We start from the raw sequence: 20,964 nt of genomic DNA on the forward strand, positions 1-20,964 counted from the left end.
TCAAAGGCATAACACCAACAATTCCCCATCCAATTGTGAAACACATGCGCCGCCTTCATGATTAGATTTAAGAGAATTGACACAACAAATAGACGTGTTTAACATCATAATGAAACTAAAACGGAAGATAGAGGGCGGAACATTCAACGAAGTAGAAGAGTCTCCTTACCATAATGAAACTAAGACGGAAGATAGAGGGCAGAACATTCAACGAAGTAGAAGAGTTTCCTTTCACCAAAAAAATAGAGCAAAAAACAAAACAAAAACATATCAAGTACAATAACCTAAATTTATATAAGGAGCACGGGGACCCGGAAGAGCACCTCGGTTACTTCAACCAATTAGCACTGCTCTATGAATATATTAATATTACAAGATGCCAATTCTTTGCTTCCACCCAAAGAGACGGAGCACAAAGATGGTTTAGCCGCGTTCTGCCCATGTCTCTTCAATCATTGAGGGACTTCAAGAAGGCGTACCATAATAAATTCAAGTAAAATCAACAACACGAGATCCATACCTCCTTCCCTTCAATTATTAAATAAAAGATGGGGAATCCCAACAATGCTGCATTGACCGATTCAAAAAAGCTGTCAGCAAAACAATACTCGCTCAGTCCCATGTGATTGTTTACATTTGGGATAGAGGGTTTCAACACGCATTTTAAAACTCCTAAAAAGTATAGTTTCACAAACTATTTTATTTTTTTCCTAAACTATTTTTAATGTTTAAGTTTTTTTCGAAAAATTAAAATTAAAAATAATTTATAAAACGGGTTAGTTATCAACTAGGTCACTTGTTACAGTAGAAAATATCAGTGGATCACTCGGAAATTTTTGGTCTCATTTCAATCACTAGAATCATAAAAAATATCAAATCGATACCTCTAATATCTTTTCGAGAAGTAAAATTTATTTTTCATTGAGTTCCGCACATTTTTCTTGACTGTTAGTATAATCAAATGAAAGTTTATGAATTCTAGTATTTATGAAAATATATTTAGATTTTAAGAAATTTATTTATTATTTATTTGATATAAATTAAACAAAATAATTGTAAAATTAAAAATAAATAGTAAATAAATTTGTTAGAATTTGAATATACTATCATAAATACTAGAATTCACAACCTTTCATTTGATTATACTAACAGCCAATAAAAATGTGTGGAACTCAATGAAAAATAATGTTTACTTCTCGAAAAAATATTAGAGGTATCTATTCGATATTTTTTTTGACTTTAGTGATTCAAATGAGACCAAAAATTTCCGGGTGATCCACTTAATATTTTCTAGTGTAAAAAATGACCTAATTGATAATTAATCCGTTATAAAACTATACTTTATATACACCTTAAAATGCGTTCTAGTTGGTGAAAAAAATTGTAAAGAAATGAGTGGGATAGAGGGAACATGTGTTGATAAGAAGGAAGCTTTGGTGCACTTGAAAAGGGGTCAGACTTGTACGAATACGAAAACAATAAAGCTCATGAAAGTCTAGCCCCCCTTTTTGGCTAAAGCGTATGACTTAGCGTCCCAAGCAATCATTGAGGCAAAATCCCTGACAGATTTTTAAAGAGTCGAAGCCCCACCATCAATATCATCTCAACATCGATAATTTAGAAAGAAATGACATACCCCTTATCAGAAGTCCGCCGCAAAATTGTAACAAGTCCAAACAACTCACGGCCCGACATCAGCACGGCAAACCCAGACCTTTGTTACAAGTTAGGTCTCGTTACCTACTAACACCTTGAAGAACGTCTAGAGCCACATTTGACAACCTTCAGCATGCCAAGAGCCTCCATACCCAAGATAATATGAGAGAAACTGTTTTAAGATTATAGTCATTTTTGACTTTTGAATAGTCAAATTAATCAAATTTTAATCTTATAATAATAAAATTTGTTTTTATAAATTTAAAAAACCGAAGAATGTATGTTAAGTAGATCAATAATATTTTTAATGATATAATAAAATTGTATGAATTATGTAATATGTGTAATTGATAGTTAAAATTTGTTCAATCTGACCAAATCAAATCAAAACTACTATTTTAAGATGGAGTAAGTAATATATTAATATTATTGGAAGGAAATAAAATATGTTGAGATTAAAGCAAATTGGGCCCAACCCAACAGGTTATCTAGAATCTACACCTTGATGGGGCAGAACAGAAGCATGAGTGTCAGCCCATTTCACTCCGCTTATATTTTGATTATTTTATATATTTGTAGCATTTGGTGTGGGTTCTGTCAACGATCACTGTATTTTTGCTAGTGGGTAATGTTTAATTATATGATTTAGTTTTATCGTTGCGAAATGTTTTCTTGTGATAACTAAATGTTGACACATTGATTTATGATTATTTTATGTTTGATTGATTGATTTTTTTAATATACACTTTCTTCTACAGTGTGCACCCATACACATCGTGCTGGTTTCGGAAATCTGAACATTTTGAATAGTAAAATTATCAATTTTATATATTGAGTGAGTAAATTTATAGATCTGAACATAGATTTTGTTAGTTCAAAAAAATTTTTTGGTCGGAAAAAATATTTATGTCCTGTATTACAAGGTTAAGGATTTTCATTTTGTAACAATATGTCCTGTATTGTATGCAGAGCCTAGCCCTTGTCTCTCAACCGTATATATAGGATTTCTTATCATTTTTATTTTTTGAAACAAAAGGTTTTCTTTGGGATATTTCTGTAATTTTCATATATTGCTTTGACCGTTGTTGAACAAAATTATATTTTATTTCAAAGCAATGTAGTTGAATGCTGCAATTGCATTTTCTATTTCAGTATTGTCATCTGGTTTTTTACGTGGTCACACCCATTTGCATTTTAAGCTTGAATGACTTTCATTTGATGTTATTTGTTCGACATTGTCATTGGCATGTGGACATGTTGTTCTTTTCTTTTTCTTTTTCCCCCCAAGGAATTCATGTTCTTTCGGCTTCTCCAACTTGAATGTTAATTTTAAATATATTGGTCGAAATCATTGATATATTGAGCTGGACTGGAGGTTGTGCCTGATTTTGCTAGTGGAAATTTTTATGTGAAATCGAAATTGTTTAGAGAAATCATATCTTTTGCTTGCATTGTAATCGACCAATATTTATAATATTTGTAGATCTTTGTAGTAATAATAGGCATTACAATTTTATAATTTTTAATTTCTGGATAAATGGTAAACATGGAAGAACATATAGATTACATGTTAATGTGGAGCTTTTTTTTTTTTTTTGTTATATCATTGTTTATATTTATCAATTCACAAAACTATTTGTACTCATACTGTGCAATCGTTGAATATATGTAATATGTTATATAATTATGATATTGTTATGTAATAATACAATCAATTTGTGTAACTAATAGCTTAGATAAAGTGCTCTTATTCTCTTTTGGATCAACCATTTGCTTTGTTATATATTCCCCTTATTATATGTAATTTTTGGCATGTTTTGTATATATGTGGGTGGGTCAGATGGTCATTTCCTCATGCACAAGATGCATGCCACTGTGAATGAGAAAGCTCTATAATTTGTCTAACAACAGGCTATAACTATCAAACTTAAAATGCTAATAACAATGTACTTGTAAATACCTTTGGTATACTTCAATCAATATCCTCGCTCTATGTTAAATTGTAAATATTGGATGTTAATAGTATCATATTAAACCTGACTAGTATTATCTGTTTAATGTTGATGTGTTTCAATTTTAGTGTTTTTTCTTGCATCAGTAAAGACATGGCAATGGATTAAGCACTACATCCAACTGTTACACAGAAGGTAGCCAACAGTCTATTTAGATCTAGCCAAAATCAAGTGCTTGGTATCCAGAATCCATCATTATACCAGAGGCAATTCGTGTTTGGGAAGTACTGCAATGTCGCTTTTCAATATCCAATGGTGAAGACCTGTCGAGAAGGCAATAATATATCAAATACTTCATCAAATTTGTCCCCTGTTTTTGTTCAAGCACCATCGGAGAAAGGCTTTGCAGGGTTTGCTATTGATTTTCTCATGGGTGGAGTCTGTGCAGCTGTGTCCAAGACTGTTGCTGCCCCGATTGAGCGGGTGAAGCTTCTGATTTAGAACCAAGATGAGATGATTAAAAGTGGTAGACTTTCTGAGCCATACAAGGGTATTGGTGATTGTTTCAGCCGAACAATGAAAGATGAAGGTGTCATTTCATTATGGAGAGGAAACACTGCTAATGTCATCCGTTACTTTCCAACTCAGGCTAGTCTGTTTCCTAATTTTTTAAAGGATAATTCTCTTTATTAATTTATGTGCTTATGAATCTATATATTTCCAATAGGCCTTGAACTTTGCTTTCAAAGATTACTTTAAGAGGCTCTTTAACTTCAATAAAGATAGAGATGGTTACTGGAAATGGTTTGCTGGAAACTTGGGATCAGGAGGTGCTGCAGGTGCTTCCTCCCTTTTATTTGTGTATTCCTTGGACTAAGCTAGAACCCGTCTAGCAAATGATGCTAAGGCAGCAAAGAAGGGCGGAGGACGTCAGTTGAATGGCTTAATTGATGTCTATAAGAAGACATTAGCAAGTGATGGAATTGCTGGGCTTTATCGTGGTTTCAATATTTCATGTGTTGGAATTATTGTTTATCGTGGTCTCTACTTTGAAATGTATGATTCTTTGAAGCCAGTCCTTCTTACCGGGAAGATGCAGGTATATGTTATAACTTAATTATTATTATGAGAGAAAAGGCTGATGTGGTTTTGTTGCTAGGCTAACACATCTCATGTGCACCTTTTTTTGGGTTTTAACAAGTCCTTGTTTTATTATTTTTCACTTACATAGAAAAAATCTATGAACATAATCAATATGTCTAAATATAGCTTATAAAATATATCTACATTTTTAATTTAATGGTTTCAGGATAGCTTTTTCGCTAGCTTTGCTCTAGGTTGGGTAATTACTAATGGAGCTGGCCTTGCATCGTACCCAATTGACACTGTTCGCAGAAGAATGATGATGACATCTGGTGAAGCAGTGAAGTACAAAAGCTCAATGGATGCATTTACTCAGATTTTGAAGAATGAAGGTGCCAAGTCTCTCTTCAAGGGTGCTGGTGCCAACATTCTTCGTGCTATTTCTGGTGCTGGAGTCCTCGCTGGTTATGATAAGCTTCAAGTACTTGTTTTTGGAAAGAAGTACAGTTCTGGTGGTGCTTAATTGATGATACAACTGTATGGGTGTTCCATCAACTGTAGATGGTGATCAAATCGTTTCTCTTATATAACTGAAATTTTTTCAGCTTACAGTATTTTAGGTCTTTAAGCAGGAGTTTGCCTTTTGTACTCATGACTTTTTTTTTATGAGAATGATCCATAAACATGAAATTCAATAGTTGCTAGCGCCACTGCTTCAGATTTAGATATTATTGAGTTTTTCATAATGGGAATATTGGGATTTGATACTTTAATGTGCTTTTGAACCTTGTATGAAATTACTGTTGAAATAATGGGTAAAAAAGCATGCTTTATATGTGCATGCTTATATAAGATTACCTTAGATGTTGCCCAAATTGTAAGAACACTTTGTTAAGCTAATGTTCATTGGTGTGTATTTGAATGTCGAGGTATGAAGGAGAAATTATGAGGAATTAAGATTATGGTTTCAGATAAAGAGCGTGTGATTATACCAAGCGATATTCATACAGTTAAATTGCTTAATGCCAAGGGGATACATCTTGAAATTTGGATGATCCCAACCTGGTGACTTGTGTATGCTTTTAGACGAATGAGTAATTAGATATATGTAAGACGAAGTTGAATTATGTAGAGAGGATTAGTTAGGTTTCAAATTTGAGTAAAAGAAAAAAGGAATAAATCTCTTGTGTTTGAAGTGGCCAATCGTTCAACGAAATGACTTGTTGAAGATGGCATTTATCATTCTTTAGTAAAATTTGTGTATGTTTGTGCTATGCAATAATTTAATTGAATCAAATGACATGGAGATGGTAAAAAAGATAATTCCTTGCTTGTTAACAATGGTCTTGTTGGGTCCATGAACACACTTCTGATATACTATCATATAACTAATCAGCCTAATACACTATGCAGTTGTTACTGCTATATATGCTACGTTATTCTTCTCTTATAACACAAGCACCAAGTTCAAATTTTAACAAGCACCGAGCACGGGTCTTATACATTCCAATTGTAACCTTTTCAATGTCATTTTTATAAAATGGGTGGGCAACTTCACACATATATACAAAGACCACAATATATGAGATGAATTGTGTTAGGTCCAAAGTATCGTAGAAGGGGGGGTTGAATACGATACTCACTACAATTTAAAATTCTTTCGAATCTTGCGGATAAATAAATTGCAGTCCTGTAATGGGTTTCGTGTTCCGGATATTTATTGGGTCGATTTCTGAGGATATGAAAATATTAAACCAACACACAATATTTTCCAAGGTATATCTGTATATTGATAAATACCTCGAAGGTGCTACAAATCCAAACCCGAAGGTTGGCTACAATGACCACTCCTCTAAATATTACAAGCCCTATCCACTACAAATATTTATGGTACAAAACTAGGCTAGGGTGTGTGTATATTTGAGAGAGTTTGTGCATAGCACTTGGCCATCCATCCCGAAGGATGATGTGTCATTGTGAGAACCACAATCACATATTTATAGGCTTTCATAAACTAACCATGGTTAACGAGTTCGTCCTGGACGACTTGAGTTCGTCCTGGACGGATTCGTTTTATAAAAATAAAACTAACTCCCAGAAATCAAAGTTGCGCCTGTGAAGTGAAGAGGTCAAAGGTTGCGCTCCCTTTGGTCAAACATGGCGCCATACAGGAGACACACTCTCCACTGTGATGCCTTAGACATTTCTGAGTGAATTAGTTCGGTCAAACCTTGCGCTTGACTTGAAGATGTGCCACCAGTGTATCAATGAATATACACTTAGAATTATTCTAAGTAGAGAACACTCTGTTGGAGGCGCAAACTTTGACTTGGTCAAAGTTTGCGCTCCAACAGGAGTATCACAGTGAAGAACCTGTACTTAGAGTATGAGAGAAGTGTTGCTTGAATCTTGGAATCGCAAACTTTGACTTAGTCAAAGTTTGCGCCCCAAGTGGTGGCACACAGTGTACTGGTGTACTTAGAAAATTTCTAAGTAACAAATTCTTTGACTGTGGTCAATACTTGCGCTGAGAGCAAGTCAAACCATGCACCACTGTTGGTCAAACTTTGCGCCCCTTAGTGTAGTAGTTCCATTGTGAAAGTTGCGCTAGAAGCACTGCAGTGAGAGTGTGGCGCCATCTTTGACTTTAAGTCAAAGATTGCGCTTTGCTCCCCTTCTCCCCAGTAGGTAGGTACTTAGAAGAAATTCTAAGTCCTAATTTGGCACCAATCATATATTATATATGTTATATTATATTCATAATATTATATAAATATATGTATAAATAAAGATATACATATACATATATATAAATAATATTTATATAAACATATAGTAATATATATATATACATATATTTAAATATATTCTCATATATTTAAAATATATATAATATACATATAACTATATGTAAATATAAATATAATTATATATATAGAGATATATATAATTACCTATAGATATAAATATACACATATTTATGCACATAATATAATATATATATATACACTTAAATATATAAATGTTTATGTAAAATATAAATACATATATTATATACATATACATTCATTTAAATATATATACATATAAATATATATATACATATGTTAAAGAAACATATATACATATATATTATATATATTATATTTAATTAAATATACATATATACATATATAATTATATTTGTACATATACAAATATATAAGTGCACACATATATGAAATGTCACTTCCTGATATGGCTTTCTGTGGAAGCTTGACATATGGCATTTGGCTTGACTTTGGCATAGCTGGCATTCGGCTTGGCTTGGCTTTGGAACAAATGACATGATATGACTGGATCAATTCTTCGATTGATAAATACTTTGCAAAGCTCCGTACGTGCTGACGCTTAGTGCACTGGTCTGGTTCACAAGCGACTAACACTGAAGTTAAACATTGTACCTTCTTTGTCAGCAAACATTGATCAGTCGGTTCCGGGTTAGTTTATGCTTCAGTTTGTTGATTATAAATAACCAACCAAGATATATAGAAATATCTTGCTTCAGGGGTTGCACTGAAATCTTTCGAGTACTTGGACAACATCTTCATTGCTTCCACAATCTTGAATACTTCAATCTTTATTCTTCACTGAGGCATGAACATATTAATGAACTTCTTCCAGTGAACTTATTCCTTCAAGACTGTAGATGGCTTCTTCAACCTTTGTCTTCGTATCTTCCGATTCCGGTGCAGGCGTAGTGTTATTTACTTGTCCTGTTCTATTGTTGAGTTATCATCCCTATGTAACAGATAGGGTTGTCTTTACATTTAGACTTACAATCTCCCCCTATTTGTTTGTTAATCATAACAAGCAAATCCTCTGGAGGATAACTCAACTAACACTAGAAAAAGTAAAGTCCTGGACTAGTAAATAATGCTACAAAGTTTCTGGATCATATAATACATTTCCAGATTTCATGAATAGAAACAACAGATGTGCATATCACCTTTATTTCTCTGGTTCTTGCTTTCCTGCCAGATAATCCTCATAGTTTGTCTTGAAGAGAATTCAAAACATTCCATTATGCAAAGAACAATCAGCAGCTTCTTTAAATTCTTCAATGATGATGAATAAGTTCCTGTTTACCACTTTCTGAAGAATAAATGTATCACCATGATTCCTCACAAGTAAAGAACAAGTCTTTGCTTATGCTTCTCCCTCTGTCAGAGATAGTGGTGAACCAATACCACTGTTTCTTAGGAATCATACCACGTACCACCTGAATAAAGATACAACACAGTGGTGAGGTGTACATGAGTTGTTATTACTTCTCCTCCCATTACCTTGATCAAGTACCCCTTGGTGATAAGTAGCTATCTCCCCTTAGATGAAAGATCAATCCTCCTCCTTAGTTGAGAGAAGAATCTCCCCCTCAGTAGTACACAGCTAAAGAGTAGTTTAATCCCCCTTAGTTGTAGACAATAGAAGAAAGCTAACTTACTTTTTCTTCCCCCTTTCATATATTCTCCCCCTAAATATCTTCTCCCCCTTAGTTGTGGAATCCTCCGAGGATATGTGGTATCAAATGGGTCAAGGAATGTGTACAATACTTCCTGTACCAAAAGATAATCTCCCCATAGAGAATTAAACAACACTAAAGTAGGGTTCGAAGAAAGGGTTCAGAAGAAGGGTTTACTTTGATTGGGTTGGTCCCTATGCTGAAAGAATAGGTTCCAAATGGAAAAGTAAGGAACAAAAACTGACATTCCAGTAACAACATCCACTTTGTCTTTAGGTATAAATTTGGTAATTAGTGGGTGTCTCACTAAAATGTTCTGCAGGTGTATCACTCAACACTCAATTTTCTCTCGGTTTTTGGGTAAGGGTGTCACTCACGAGTTCTGTAAGTGTATCCCTCCACACAAATACTGAGCTTCCAAAATGCTGAGTACCTGCAAGAAAATCACCTTAGCCACCCTTAAAGGGGGTCACTGGTGGTGCAATGGGAGTTCGTAATTCCCAGTCCCTGCAGACTCATCGGATAAATCCGAATCATGGTCCACAAGTTGCCAACCATTAAGTGGCTTATCCAATTAAGGATCCAGAGTTGTTTGCTCTGGGAGGTTAGACAAAGGCTTAATTATGGCAAAGGCCTAAGTCCTCCTCAATGTCTGTGAAGACACTTGATTCAAAAGAATCATCAACCATAAGTTCACACCGTGAAATGGAATGAACCGTAGTTGCTTCCGTCAATTCTTTCAACAACTTGTGAGCTTACAATACCAATTATTATTATATGTACCTCACAAGTGTTTCACTCTTCTCAAAATCCTATGTGTTTGCACTCACTCATGCTCACATATTTTCTCATTCTGATATCTCACTGGTCCTTCTCAGAATCTCACCAAGTGTTTAACTCTCAATGTTTGGCTCACAGTGTTTCTCTCAGCACTCAAAGTATGGTCTTCTGTACCTGCATGAGAAAATCACCATAGCCCCTTCAAGAGAGGTCACTGGCGGTGCAATGGGGTTTCGTAAATCCCCGATCCTCAACTGACTCATCAATAAGCTGACTCATAGTCAGAGAGTTGCCGATCTCCTATAAATAGGAAATTCATTCCGATTGGATCCAGATCTGTTCTTATCTGGGGAGGGAGACGAGAATCCTGAAGATTTGGCAATTGAGATCCTCGTTTCCTCCTTACACCTGTAAAGGCATCAACCATCTTATCTACCGTAAAATGGTAAATGAAGAAGTTGCTTCTGGAACAAAACCTTTAACCTTACTGTGCACTCTCTTGTATTGTGTCCATAAGATTTTTGTTTAGGCTCTTCATCAGAGTGATTACTGATGATGTGCTTGACTCAATACAAGATGCTCTGGCTGACGAGCGAATTTCAATGGACTCATCCTGTTGAGAGAATGATGCCAGAGACTGTTTTATTGCCTTTTCAGCTCTATATTCTTTTGAGAGAATACAGATGAGCAACAGTTACCTCAAGTTTGAAAACACCTTTTCTTCTTGAGAGGTAGAGCTGTGGGTACACTATCCCTCACATCCTTATTTGCTGCAACAAGTACAGTTTCTCCCTCATTGACCTCTAGTCTAATAAGTTCCTTATTACTCCAGGGGGAAAGTTGGGATGTGTTCTGAATTTGGTTTTATAGTCTGGGATAAAGATTGTTGGTTTTCAACCTTATGACTATCTAGGAAAGCCAAGAGGCTGATTAAGTTCCGAAGAACAGAAAGAGATATAAATGCACTTTTAGAAAATCTATGATTTTGAATGAGAGCAATTGCATTTAATTTTTTTTGAGGAAAAATGAATCAGTTGTGATTGTAAAAATGATTTTCATAAAGAATGACAATCACAACCGATGAAAGAATCAAAGTTTTCCATTAAAAACTGGTTTGAGTACAAGAGTCTGAAATTATGCATAAAAGGTTTAAATGAACTTGTCTTTGAAAAAGACACAGACTCTTGTTTCTCACTACAATTTTAAAAAGGAAACAAGAAAATTTATGTGCTACAGTGTATAAAGCACTCGCCACACTAATTAGTGAAAAGGCCTCATACTAGCACATCGTCAAAACAGACGCTACAAGTGACAAAGATCACCAAGTACACAAATACAAGATAATTAATGTCTCGTCCTATGACGCTACATGTATAGATGCAAAATATTCTAAGAAATATTTATGAGATAGAGTAGTGGATACCAATTGTTGAAATCTATTGATAAGAAAATTTCTTTGAAGAAACTCACCACTCCAGAACATAAATATGAGACAGAATAAAGATTATGTTGTCTCCCTAGTACTCAGAATATTAAGCACCTAAAATATATTAGCACCAGTGGTTTTAAGAAATATGCAACAATATTTCACCAGTGCCAATACATCACAATCAATTCACAAATAAAACATCAATAAAGCATCAGAAATAGATACCAATTAAATATTTCAAAAATGAATTAATCATGCATCTATTATTCTATCAAAGTCAATCATGAAACAAATAAGCATATAATTGTCATGGATCACAATTTAACTAAGATAAAATAATAATTACCTACGCAATATCATATAATTATCATATCAGCATATAACAACTAAAATCATGACAATCATACAAAGATATACGCAAGCCCGAGGGAAAGTTGAAGAAAAGTTCACGAGTCTTACACAGATAATCATTAAACACAAGTGAACTCACACAACTCCTCGCAGAAAATATTAACAATCAATATTAGTGATCAACATATAAGCATGCAAAATATCACTAACACTAAAAGTATCACACCTATATGCAGTTAGACATGAAATAAAATACCAATTAATAAATCATCAAATATCTAACACAAATAGCTATGCTTCACATATATACACTAATATAAATGGATTCAGCCTAGAGAGAATCTAAGTAACTCCACGAATACTAGTATATCATGACTAAATTCTAACCACATACCAATTACTGATACAAGTCACAAGTCTAGAAACAAATAAGTCATGCTTCAGATTTTATACCTATAAAAGTGAATTCAACCTAGAAAATAATCCTAAGTATGTTCACAAATACAGATATATCACGACCACATTATGATAAAGTTTCTCTACTAGATACCAATTATTAAAGAGGTATAGATCAAGAAAAATAACATAATTAAGTCATGCTTCATGTCATCTCTAATCATTTAAATCATGAACAAATAAGTCACTTAATTGTCATGCAACATAATTTAAATAATTGAAATAACAAACGCTCATGCTAAAACATATAATCACCATCTAAGCATGCAAAACAATAAACATGGCAATCATATATAATAGCAAAAAGCACGAGGTACTGGATTTTAAATAAATTCACAAGTCCTATGTATAGACAATTTAATACTCATGAATTCATTCAAGAAATACGATAGACATGCTCATGAGAGAAGTAATACCTTATAGAAAGTATAGTATGTGATCCACTTGCAGTTAAGTAAAGTGATAAGTTGAATACCTCTGAGACTTGACATTTCAGTTGATGTTACTTTCTTGTACTGATGAAGTCCAGTGGTTGTTGGCATAAGTCTTGGCAGGTCTAGAATCTTCCAAAATGCGCATATTCAAAAGATCCTTGACTTCCTTTTATTGCCATCATTCTTTAGGCTAACTAGTAGACCATAAAGAATTGCAACTTTCCAACAAACTCATCATATCACTAGTCTGCATTCACTTAGCAATTATCTTGCACAAGTGACATTAGTCCACATATAATATAATCATGGTATCACAGCACATATAGTCGTATTGTTTGTGCCTTGTATCATGAGAGGTAATAATTTGGATACCAAATATGACTCTAGCAAACAGATATTAAAATAATATGCTAGTCAGAAGTCATACCACGTCCGTGACGATCATCAGGTGTTGGACAGCAACTCATAGAGAGCTGGTGAAGAAAGAGAATACAAATTCCGTTGGATCTGCAACAGCAAAGTCCTTGAAATGTTGCATGAAGCTTCATCTTCTAGCTCATTGTAATATCCTGAACCCGAGTCTCATTAATGGTGCTTTAGTTCAATCATGAAGGTCGTTGAGTCCCTAAGATGTAGAGTCCTGAACTTGAAGATTCTGTTTCCATAATCTTCATAACCTTCTCCTTTGTAATAACCCTAAGCAACCAAATTGGCTTGTCCCTCGTAACAGAGCCAAAAACATCCAGTTGGAATCTGAATACCCGACAAGTATTAAGTACTGAATTAACATTAGGTCAGGTATTAGAATCCGCACAATCTGCTTTCAAACTGATTGAGATCATCTTGTTGTGCAATCACTCAATCTGGATCCCTTTAAGAGCTTCTGAATCTTCCTCAAGTTTCACTTCAGATTGAAACCCAAAGAAACAACATCCTTTCACAATAGCTCTCCCAGTCTTCACTTCACCATTCAGAACATTTAAGAACTAGAACCCGGGAATGATATTGACTCCAAAGTCCAAACCCTTTGTCTAAGCAGATACGTTCTTCATATGTCCTGTTCATCTTCAATTTGGTGTTGAGTTTGACTAGTGGATCCACCAACTGCTCCCCCTAAGCTGTTGCTGGGATTTCCTTAACAATCCTTATCCTTGCAAGGAGATTCTGCTTGGATTTGATTCATCATAATACGAATGATATAACCTTAACAGCTTGGAGCAAAGTGTCGTTCAATGTCCTGTCCAGACTTACAATCACCTTCTGTTGATTAATCACAATCACCCTGTAGACTGTAGACTCCATTGAGTAGCCGAGGAAAATATTCTTTGAGCTTCAAATGCAAGACTTGCAAAGTGGCATTTTCCTCCAAACACGTACCAAGAGTTAGTGTTTGCTTCTGATTGGCCACTGGCAAGAATGGTGTCTTTCTGGATTTATCAATGATCAGGGTTCATCTTGATCAACCTTCATTTGTGATGTCTCATCCTTCGAACACATACGAACAACACGAAAGAATCTAGAGTAGTCAATGATCATCGCAAAAGATATCTGGCTTTGTTGCAGATATAACATTAACTGATCCGTAGAAATCCATACGTATTATCTGAAGCGGATCAGTAATGTTGATCATATCTTTGTTTCTGTGCGATGCTCCTTCGACTTCCCTATTGACATACCTCATAAGTTTCATCCATATTGAATTCCAGATGAGGTAGTCCTCTCACCAATTCTCTTCTTACGAATAGAAAGAGCTCCTTGTTTTGACATACAAGTGCGAGAGCTTCAGATGCCATAGCTAACACTTATCTCATGAAGCTTTACTATCGAAACAGCTCACTCCATCTTCAATTGAAGTTACATATTAGCTACGAGCAAATTCAAATCCTTCCTGATTTGAGATAAAACATTATTCCATGAACTGACATAATGTCCTTTGTCAGAGAACAGTCTGATACTAGGAATTTGTGTGCTTTGACTCTTTCAAGAAAGATATGTTTCCATGATGACATTCCAGGAAAACAGGCATGTCCCGCAAGAGAATCTTTGTTGTCATCTTTCAAAGATTATTGACGGAACTGCTCATACGATCACATTTGCTAACAGGGTACTTTTAGTGAATCATATGATTTCAGCTACTCAGCAAACAGAGTGCACCAAAAATCATATGGATCATATGTAACCTGCAATCACAAATGGAAAGAGTTCTATGGTCCCCAATCATAACTGGGTCCGGATGGATTAGAGATTTTTCTTTAACAGTGGTAACAACAGAAGCAACCTTAACATGCTAATTCTTATCTAGACATTGCCCTAATGTGATTCTCAAACATGCTTTTCTAAATTCAATGCAAGTACAAAGAAATGCATTCATGACATGAAAATAAGCAGACATGATGTTGATACACATGGCAAACAATTAAAGATAAGACAAAAGCAAGATAGGCAGTTATGCAATTCAGAAGATTCAGTACTCTTTACTTAAACCAATTAACACAAGTGTAACAGGTAGAAAGCAGAATTACAGATATTCAATAATCTCCTAAAAGCATAATGATCATAGACAAATTAATAATCACATTATCAATTCATACTAATCTCACTCTATTGTTATATGGCATTATACTATCTCTATTACCTAAGTCAGTTTTAGATCTAACATGAAGTTCTAAAAGTTCTACTGACACAAGGTAGACATTCCATCATAGAACAAAATAAAATCCTTAAAAAACAATTCAGATAAATAAGCAAATCTAGTTGTACTAGGGAATCTGAAAGTAAATGTTTTAACAAAGTTATATATGCTAGGATCATAACCCCTAAAACTAAGAGTCGTGTTCCAAAGGAAAGCTTCTAATCTCACCAATGCAAATAATCAAATCCTAAATATTCATACACATGTTAAGAATCTGCTAAAGACACATGCATAAGATTATCATCAATCCTAGTTACCAGAACAGTGATCTAGCATACTAGTTCAACATTATCTATTGTGATGCTATCATGCTTGTGTTTGTGTGTTAAACAATTTTACTCAGAGATTTATAACATGCTTTGAATATAAAGAAATATGTATTGCATAGTTAGAAAGAATTCGTACCTGAGAAGTGCGAAGTGAATCATCTTCAGAGAATGCTTGGATAGCCAGATAACCATAATCATCCTTCTCATCAGCAATTGATCCATCTCACACCTTTCCTAAAATAGCATAAGAACTTGTTGTGATGCTTCTTTCAAAACATCCACTTGAGTTTTAGACAATCCCTATCATCCTTGTTTGTCGAGGCTTCAATATATATAGCAACCCTTCTTTGCTAAAGATACCAAACAATATTGTGTGTACTGACCAACTCAGTTTTCAAACAACCTGTCGAACTGAACCCCGAAGAGTCTCCACTTGAAACCAATGGATTCCATCTGAATCTGACATGACTAAACCTCTCAGACAGTGTTATGCTAATCCTTGAAGTTCTGTCCTCACATTCTTCAAAAGTGTTAACTTTCGTCGACTTGAGCTTCCTCAAATTCAGCAGTTACAAACTCTTCTGTTCAATCCTAAGGTTCTGACATAAATGCACGAAACTGATTTGGTGCGGTAGTAACTCGATAATTATATCCTTAAACCTCCACAGTTCTCTGTCTTTGATCTCAGTTGATTCTGGATGGATTTAGCATTGCTACAATTCACTGTGTAATTGTATATCCCCGAATCACTGAGTTAGCTTGAAATCCCTTGAAGATTCGTCCGTAAAAACTTCTCTTTTCCTGCTACCAGTGGTGCCATTCAAAGTTGACATTCCGAGCCCTGGAAAGATGCTTCACTGCAGATGTAGCAAATTCCCATCCTGATCTGGTGATCTGATAATCAAGTAGGAGTAATTACTCAGATCAAGGCCTGAAGTACCTTCTTCAAATTCACTGTCAGTAGTGTCCAATCAGTCTTCAATAGAATCTTCTTCGAATCACAATCAGCTTTGTCGAACATAGAAAACTGCTTCTAATAATCCTTTGAGTAATCAATTGGATTGGGTCATCAATGTACTTCCATTACCGGTTCTGAGAATCTGGTATTTGAAAGTCCGATGTTTGTCTTGTAATCTGTCAGCCTGATCTGTCTCAACTAAATGTCAATCTGATTTGTCTTGGAGTAGAATAATTAAAAAGGTTACGGGACACTTGATTATTTAAACTAAGTTTAAATTATAGAGAAAATAAATTTAAAAATAAGTTTTAAAAGATGAAAGAAAATAAAGTATAAAATAAGCTTAGTCAAATCTATAAAATAAATTTAATTATATTTAAAAAATAAATTCAAATAAATTCATAATAAACTGAAAAGTTTAGAATAAATTTATTTCAAATTCATTTAGTAAATATATTAAAATTTATTGTATAAATTTAATTTTTGAAAATATTCAAGTGTCTCGTCTCTAATTAAATCATAGCTTCCAGAACAAACTAAATTGAACCCTTGAACTTGAACTTATATCCATAATCAGTTAAATCCTCTTAAATTTATATTTTATATTTTAACTTAAATTTAAATCATAAACTATACAAATTTAAATAATAAATTTATAAAAATTTATGATAAACTTGATAAAGTCTAAGAGTAAACTTTACAAGTCTAAAATAAATTTAAGCAAATTTATTAAATGAATTTAGCAAAGTTTATAAAGTAAATTTAATTAAGTTTATAAGATAAATTTAATTAATTCATAATAAACTCAATTAATAAGTTTAAAATAAATTAAGTTAAATTTATAAAATAAACTTATTAAAATTTAAAGTATAAATTTATAAGTCCCGGTCCAAAGTTCAGTATCCGACAGATAATCCTTGCTTAGGCCTACGGACAAATTCAGCAACACAAACCGGAAGAACATTTCCCCTAATCAAATATCAAAAGCTAGGTTCTTGATTTTCCGTACGATAAGGATCCTGATTTGTATATCAATCAACCTGGCTCTGATACCAATTGTTAGGTCCAAAGTATCGTAGAAGGGGGGGTTGAATACGATACTCACTACAATTTAAAATTCTTTCGAATCTTGCGGATAAATAAATTGCAGTCCTGTAATGGGTTTCGTGTTCCGGATATTTATTGGGTCGATTTCTGAGGATATGAAAATATTAAACCAACACACAATATTTTCCAAGGTATATCTGTATATTGATAAATACCTCGAAGGTGCTACAAATCCAAACCCGAAGGTTGGCTACAATGACCACTCCTCTAAATATTACAAGCCCTATCCACTACAAATATTTATGGTACAAAACTAGGCTAGGGTGTGTGTATATTTGAGAGAGTTTGTGCATAGCACTTGGCCATCCATCCCGAAGGATGATGTGTCATTGTGAGAACCACAATCACATATTTATAGGCTTTCATAAACTAACCATGGTTAACGAGTTCGTCCTGGACGACTTGAGTTCGTCCTGGACGGATTCGTTTTATAAAAATAAAACTAACTCCCAGAAATCAAAGTTGCGCCTGTGAAGTGAAGAGGTCAAAGGTTGCGCTCCCTTTGGTCAAACATGGCGCCATACAGGAGACACACTCTCCACTGTGATGCCTTAGACATTTCTGAGTGAATTAGTTCGGTCAAACCTTGCGCTTGACTTGAAGATGTGCCACCAGTGTATCAATGAATATACACTTAGAATTATTCTAAGTAGAGAACACTCTGTTGGAGGCGCAAACTTTGACTTGGTCAAAGTTTGCGCTCCAACAGGAGTATCACAGTGAAGAACCTGTACTTAGAGTATGAGAGAAGTGTTGCTTGAATCTTGGAATCGCAAACTTTGACTTAGTCAAAGTTTGCGCCCCAAGTGGTGGCACACAGTGTACTGGTGTACTTAGAAAATTTCTAAGTAACAAATTCTTTGACTGTGGTCAATACTTGCGCTGAGAGCAAGTCAAACCATGCACCACTGTTGGTCAAACTTTGCGCCCCTTAGTGTAGTAGTTCCATTGTGAAAGTTGCGCTAGAAGCACTGCAGTGAGAGTGTGGCGCCATCTTTGACTTTAAGTCAAAGATTGCGCTTTGCTCCCCTTCTCCCCAGTAGGTAGGTACTTAGAAGAAATTCTAAGTCCTAATTTGGCACCAATCATATATTATATATGTTATATTATATTCATAATATTATATAAATATATGTATAAATAAAGATATACATATACATATATATAAATAATATTTATATAAACATATAGTAATATATATATACATATATTTAAATATATTCTCATATATTTAAAATATATATAATATACATATAACTATATGTAAATATAAATATAATTATATATATAGAGATATATATAATTACCTATAGATATAAATATACACATATTTATGCACATAATATAATATATATATATACACTTAAATATATAAATGTTTATGTAAAATATAAATACATATATTATATACATATACATTCATTTAAATATATATACATATAAATATATATATACATATGTTAAAGAAACATATATACATATATATTATATATATTATATTTAATTAAATATACATATATACATATATAATTATATTTGTACATATACAAATATATAAGTGCACACATATATGAAATGTCACTTCCTGATATGGCTTTCTGTGGAAGCTTGACATATGGCATTTGGCTTGACTTTGGCATAGCTGGCATTCGGCTTGGCTTGGCTTTGGAACAAATGACATGATATGACTGGATCAATTCTTCGATTGATAAATACTTTGCAAAGCTCCGTACGTGCTGACGCTTAGTGCACTGGTCTGGTTCACAAGCGACTAACACTGAAGTTAAACATTGTACCTTCTTTGTCAGCAAACATTGATCAGTCGGTTCCGGGTTAGTTTATGCTTCAGTTTGTTGATTATAAATAACCAACCAAGATATATAGAAATATCTTGCTTCAGGGGTTGCACTGAAATCTTTCGAGTACTTGGACAACATCTTCATTGCTTCCACAATCTTGAATACTTCAATCTTTATTCTTCACTGAGGCATGAACATATTAATGAACTTCTTCCAGTGAACTTATTCCTTCAAGACTGTAGATGGCTTCTTCAACCTTTGTCTTCGTATCTTCCGATTCCGGTGCAGGCGTAGTGTTATTTACTTGTCCTGTTCTATTGTTGAGTTATCATCCCTATGTAACAGATAGGGTTGTCTTTACATTTAGACTTACAATTGGTACAAGCTTAAAATCTCGCTTGTATTGTCTTATACTTCTTATTTTTGAAAACTTACGTGAACGTGTATTTTTCTTGAAAATATATGATTTATTTCTGCCAATAAAAAATGTTAACACCAATCAAATATTTAATATTGAAGAACATTATGTATATGTATTTTTTTTCCAAAAGTAAGTCTTTGTTTTCATCACTTAAAATTTGAGGCACAAGGCAACCGAACTTTTATCCGGATACAAGCTTGTCATTCAATATAGAATGGGTGAGTGAGTCATCCACAAACGTACCAATAATAAGCAAACATATCTTTTTGTTGGGATGATAGACGTTTTTATTTAAATTTTGACACGTATAAAAAATGGTGATGTATATCCTTTTACAAGAAAGAGAGACAATTTATTTATTTAGTTTACTATTAATGATGACACATATTTACATATAATCACTACTACAAATATTGCATTAGACACCGGTCAAACACCGATGTCTGTGTAAAATTCGACCGATGTCTTCGCGTGTGATGTTATATGTATGGTCTTTAGACATCAGTCATAACCCGATGTCAATTGCATGATCAGACATCAAATTTCACAAAAAATTTGATATCTTTTGCTGAAATATTACAAATATATTGCTTGGTTTCAACACAAATAATATATTATTATGATATATGAAGCCCCTTCAACACATACATCACAACGTAAAATGAACCATATGCATCGTTTTTTATAAAAAAGTGATGTTAGAGACACATTAGACATCATCTACAAAAGTTGGCTGATGTGAATAATATCTTTAACATCATTTTAACGGTTGGAACTGATGTCAAATATCATGTTGACATCGTTTAACAAATTAGGACTGATGTTTAGCAACCTTTTAGCATCGTCTAAAAGGTTAGAACTGATGTTAATAATACCTCAAACATCGTCTTAGTATACGATAGTGTAATCAAAAGTATATAAGACATCGTCTTGATAGTTAAAAATCTAAAAGATATCGTTTTTCTTATACACAAATGATATTAAAGTTTCTTACGACATCACTTGCTAAGAAGCAACTAATGTTAAAAATATCCTTAAAACATCACTTGATCTATTTTATTATACCATAATATCCA

At 33.7% G+C, this 20,964-nt stretch overlaps 1 pseudogene; it reads left to right on the forward strand.

The window, feature by feature from the left end:
- The first annotated feature begins 3,767 nt into the window (after window positions 1-3,767).
- On the forward strand, window positions 3,768-5,214 carry LOC108202221 (ADP,ATP carrier protein 1, mitochondrial-like; annotated as a pseudogene).
- Window positions 5,215-20,964: the final 15,750 nt, after the last annotated feature.

This window comes from Daucus carota, chromosome 9 (genome assembly GCF_001625215.2).
Source record: "Daucus carota subsp. sativus chromosome 9, DH1 v3.0, whole genome shotgun sequence".
In the NCBI taxonomy this organism is placed as follows: domain Eukaryota; kingdom Viridiplantae; phylum Streptophyta; class Magnoliopsida; order Apiales; family Apiaceae; genus Daucus; species Daucus carota.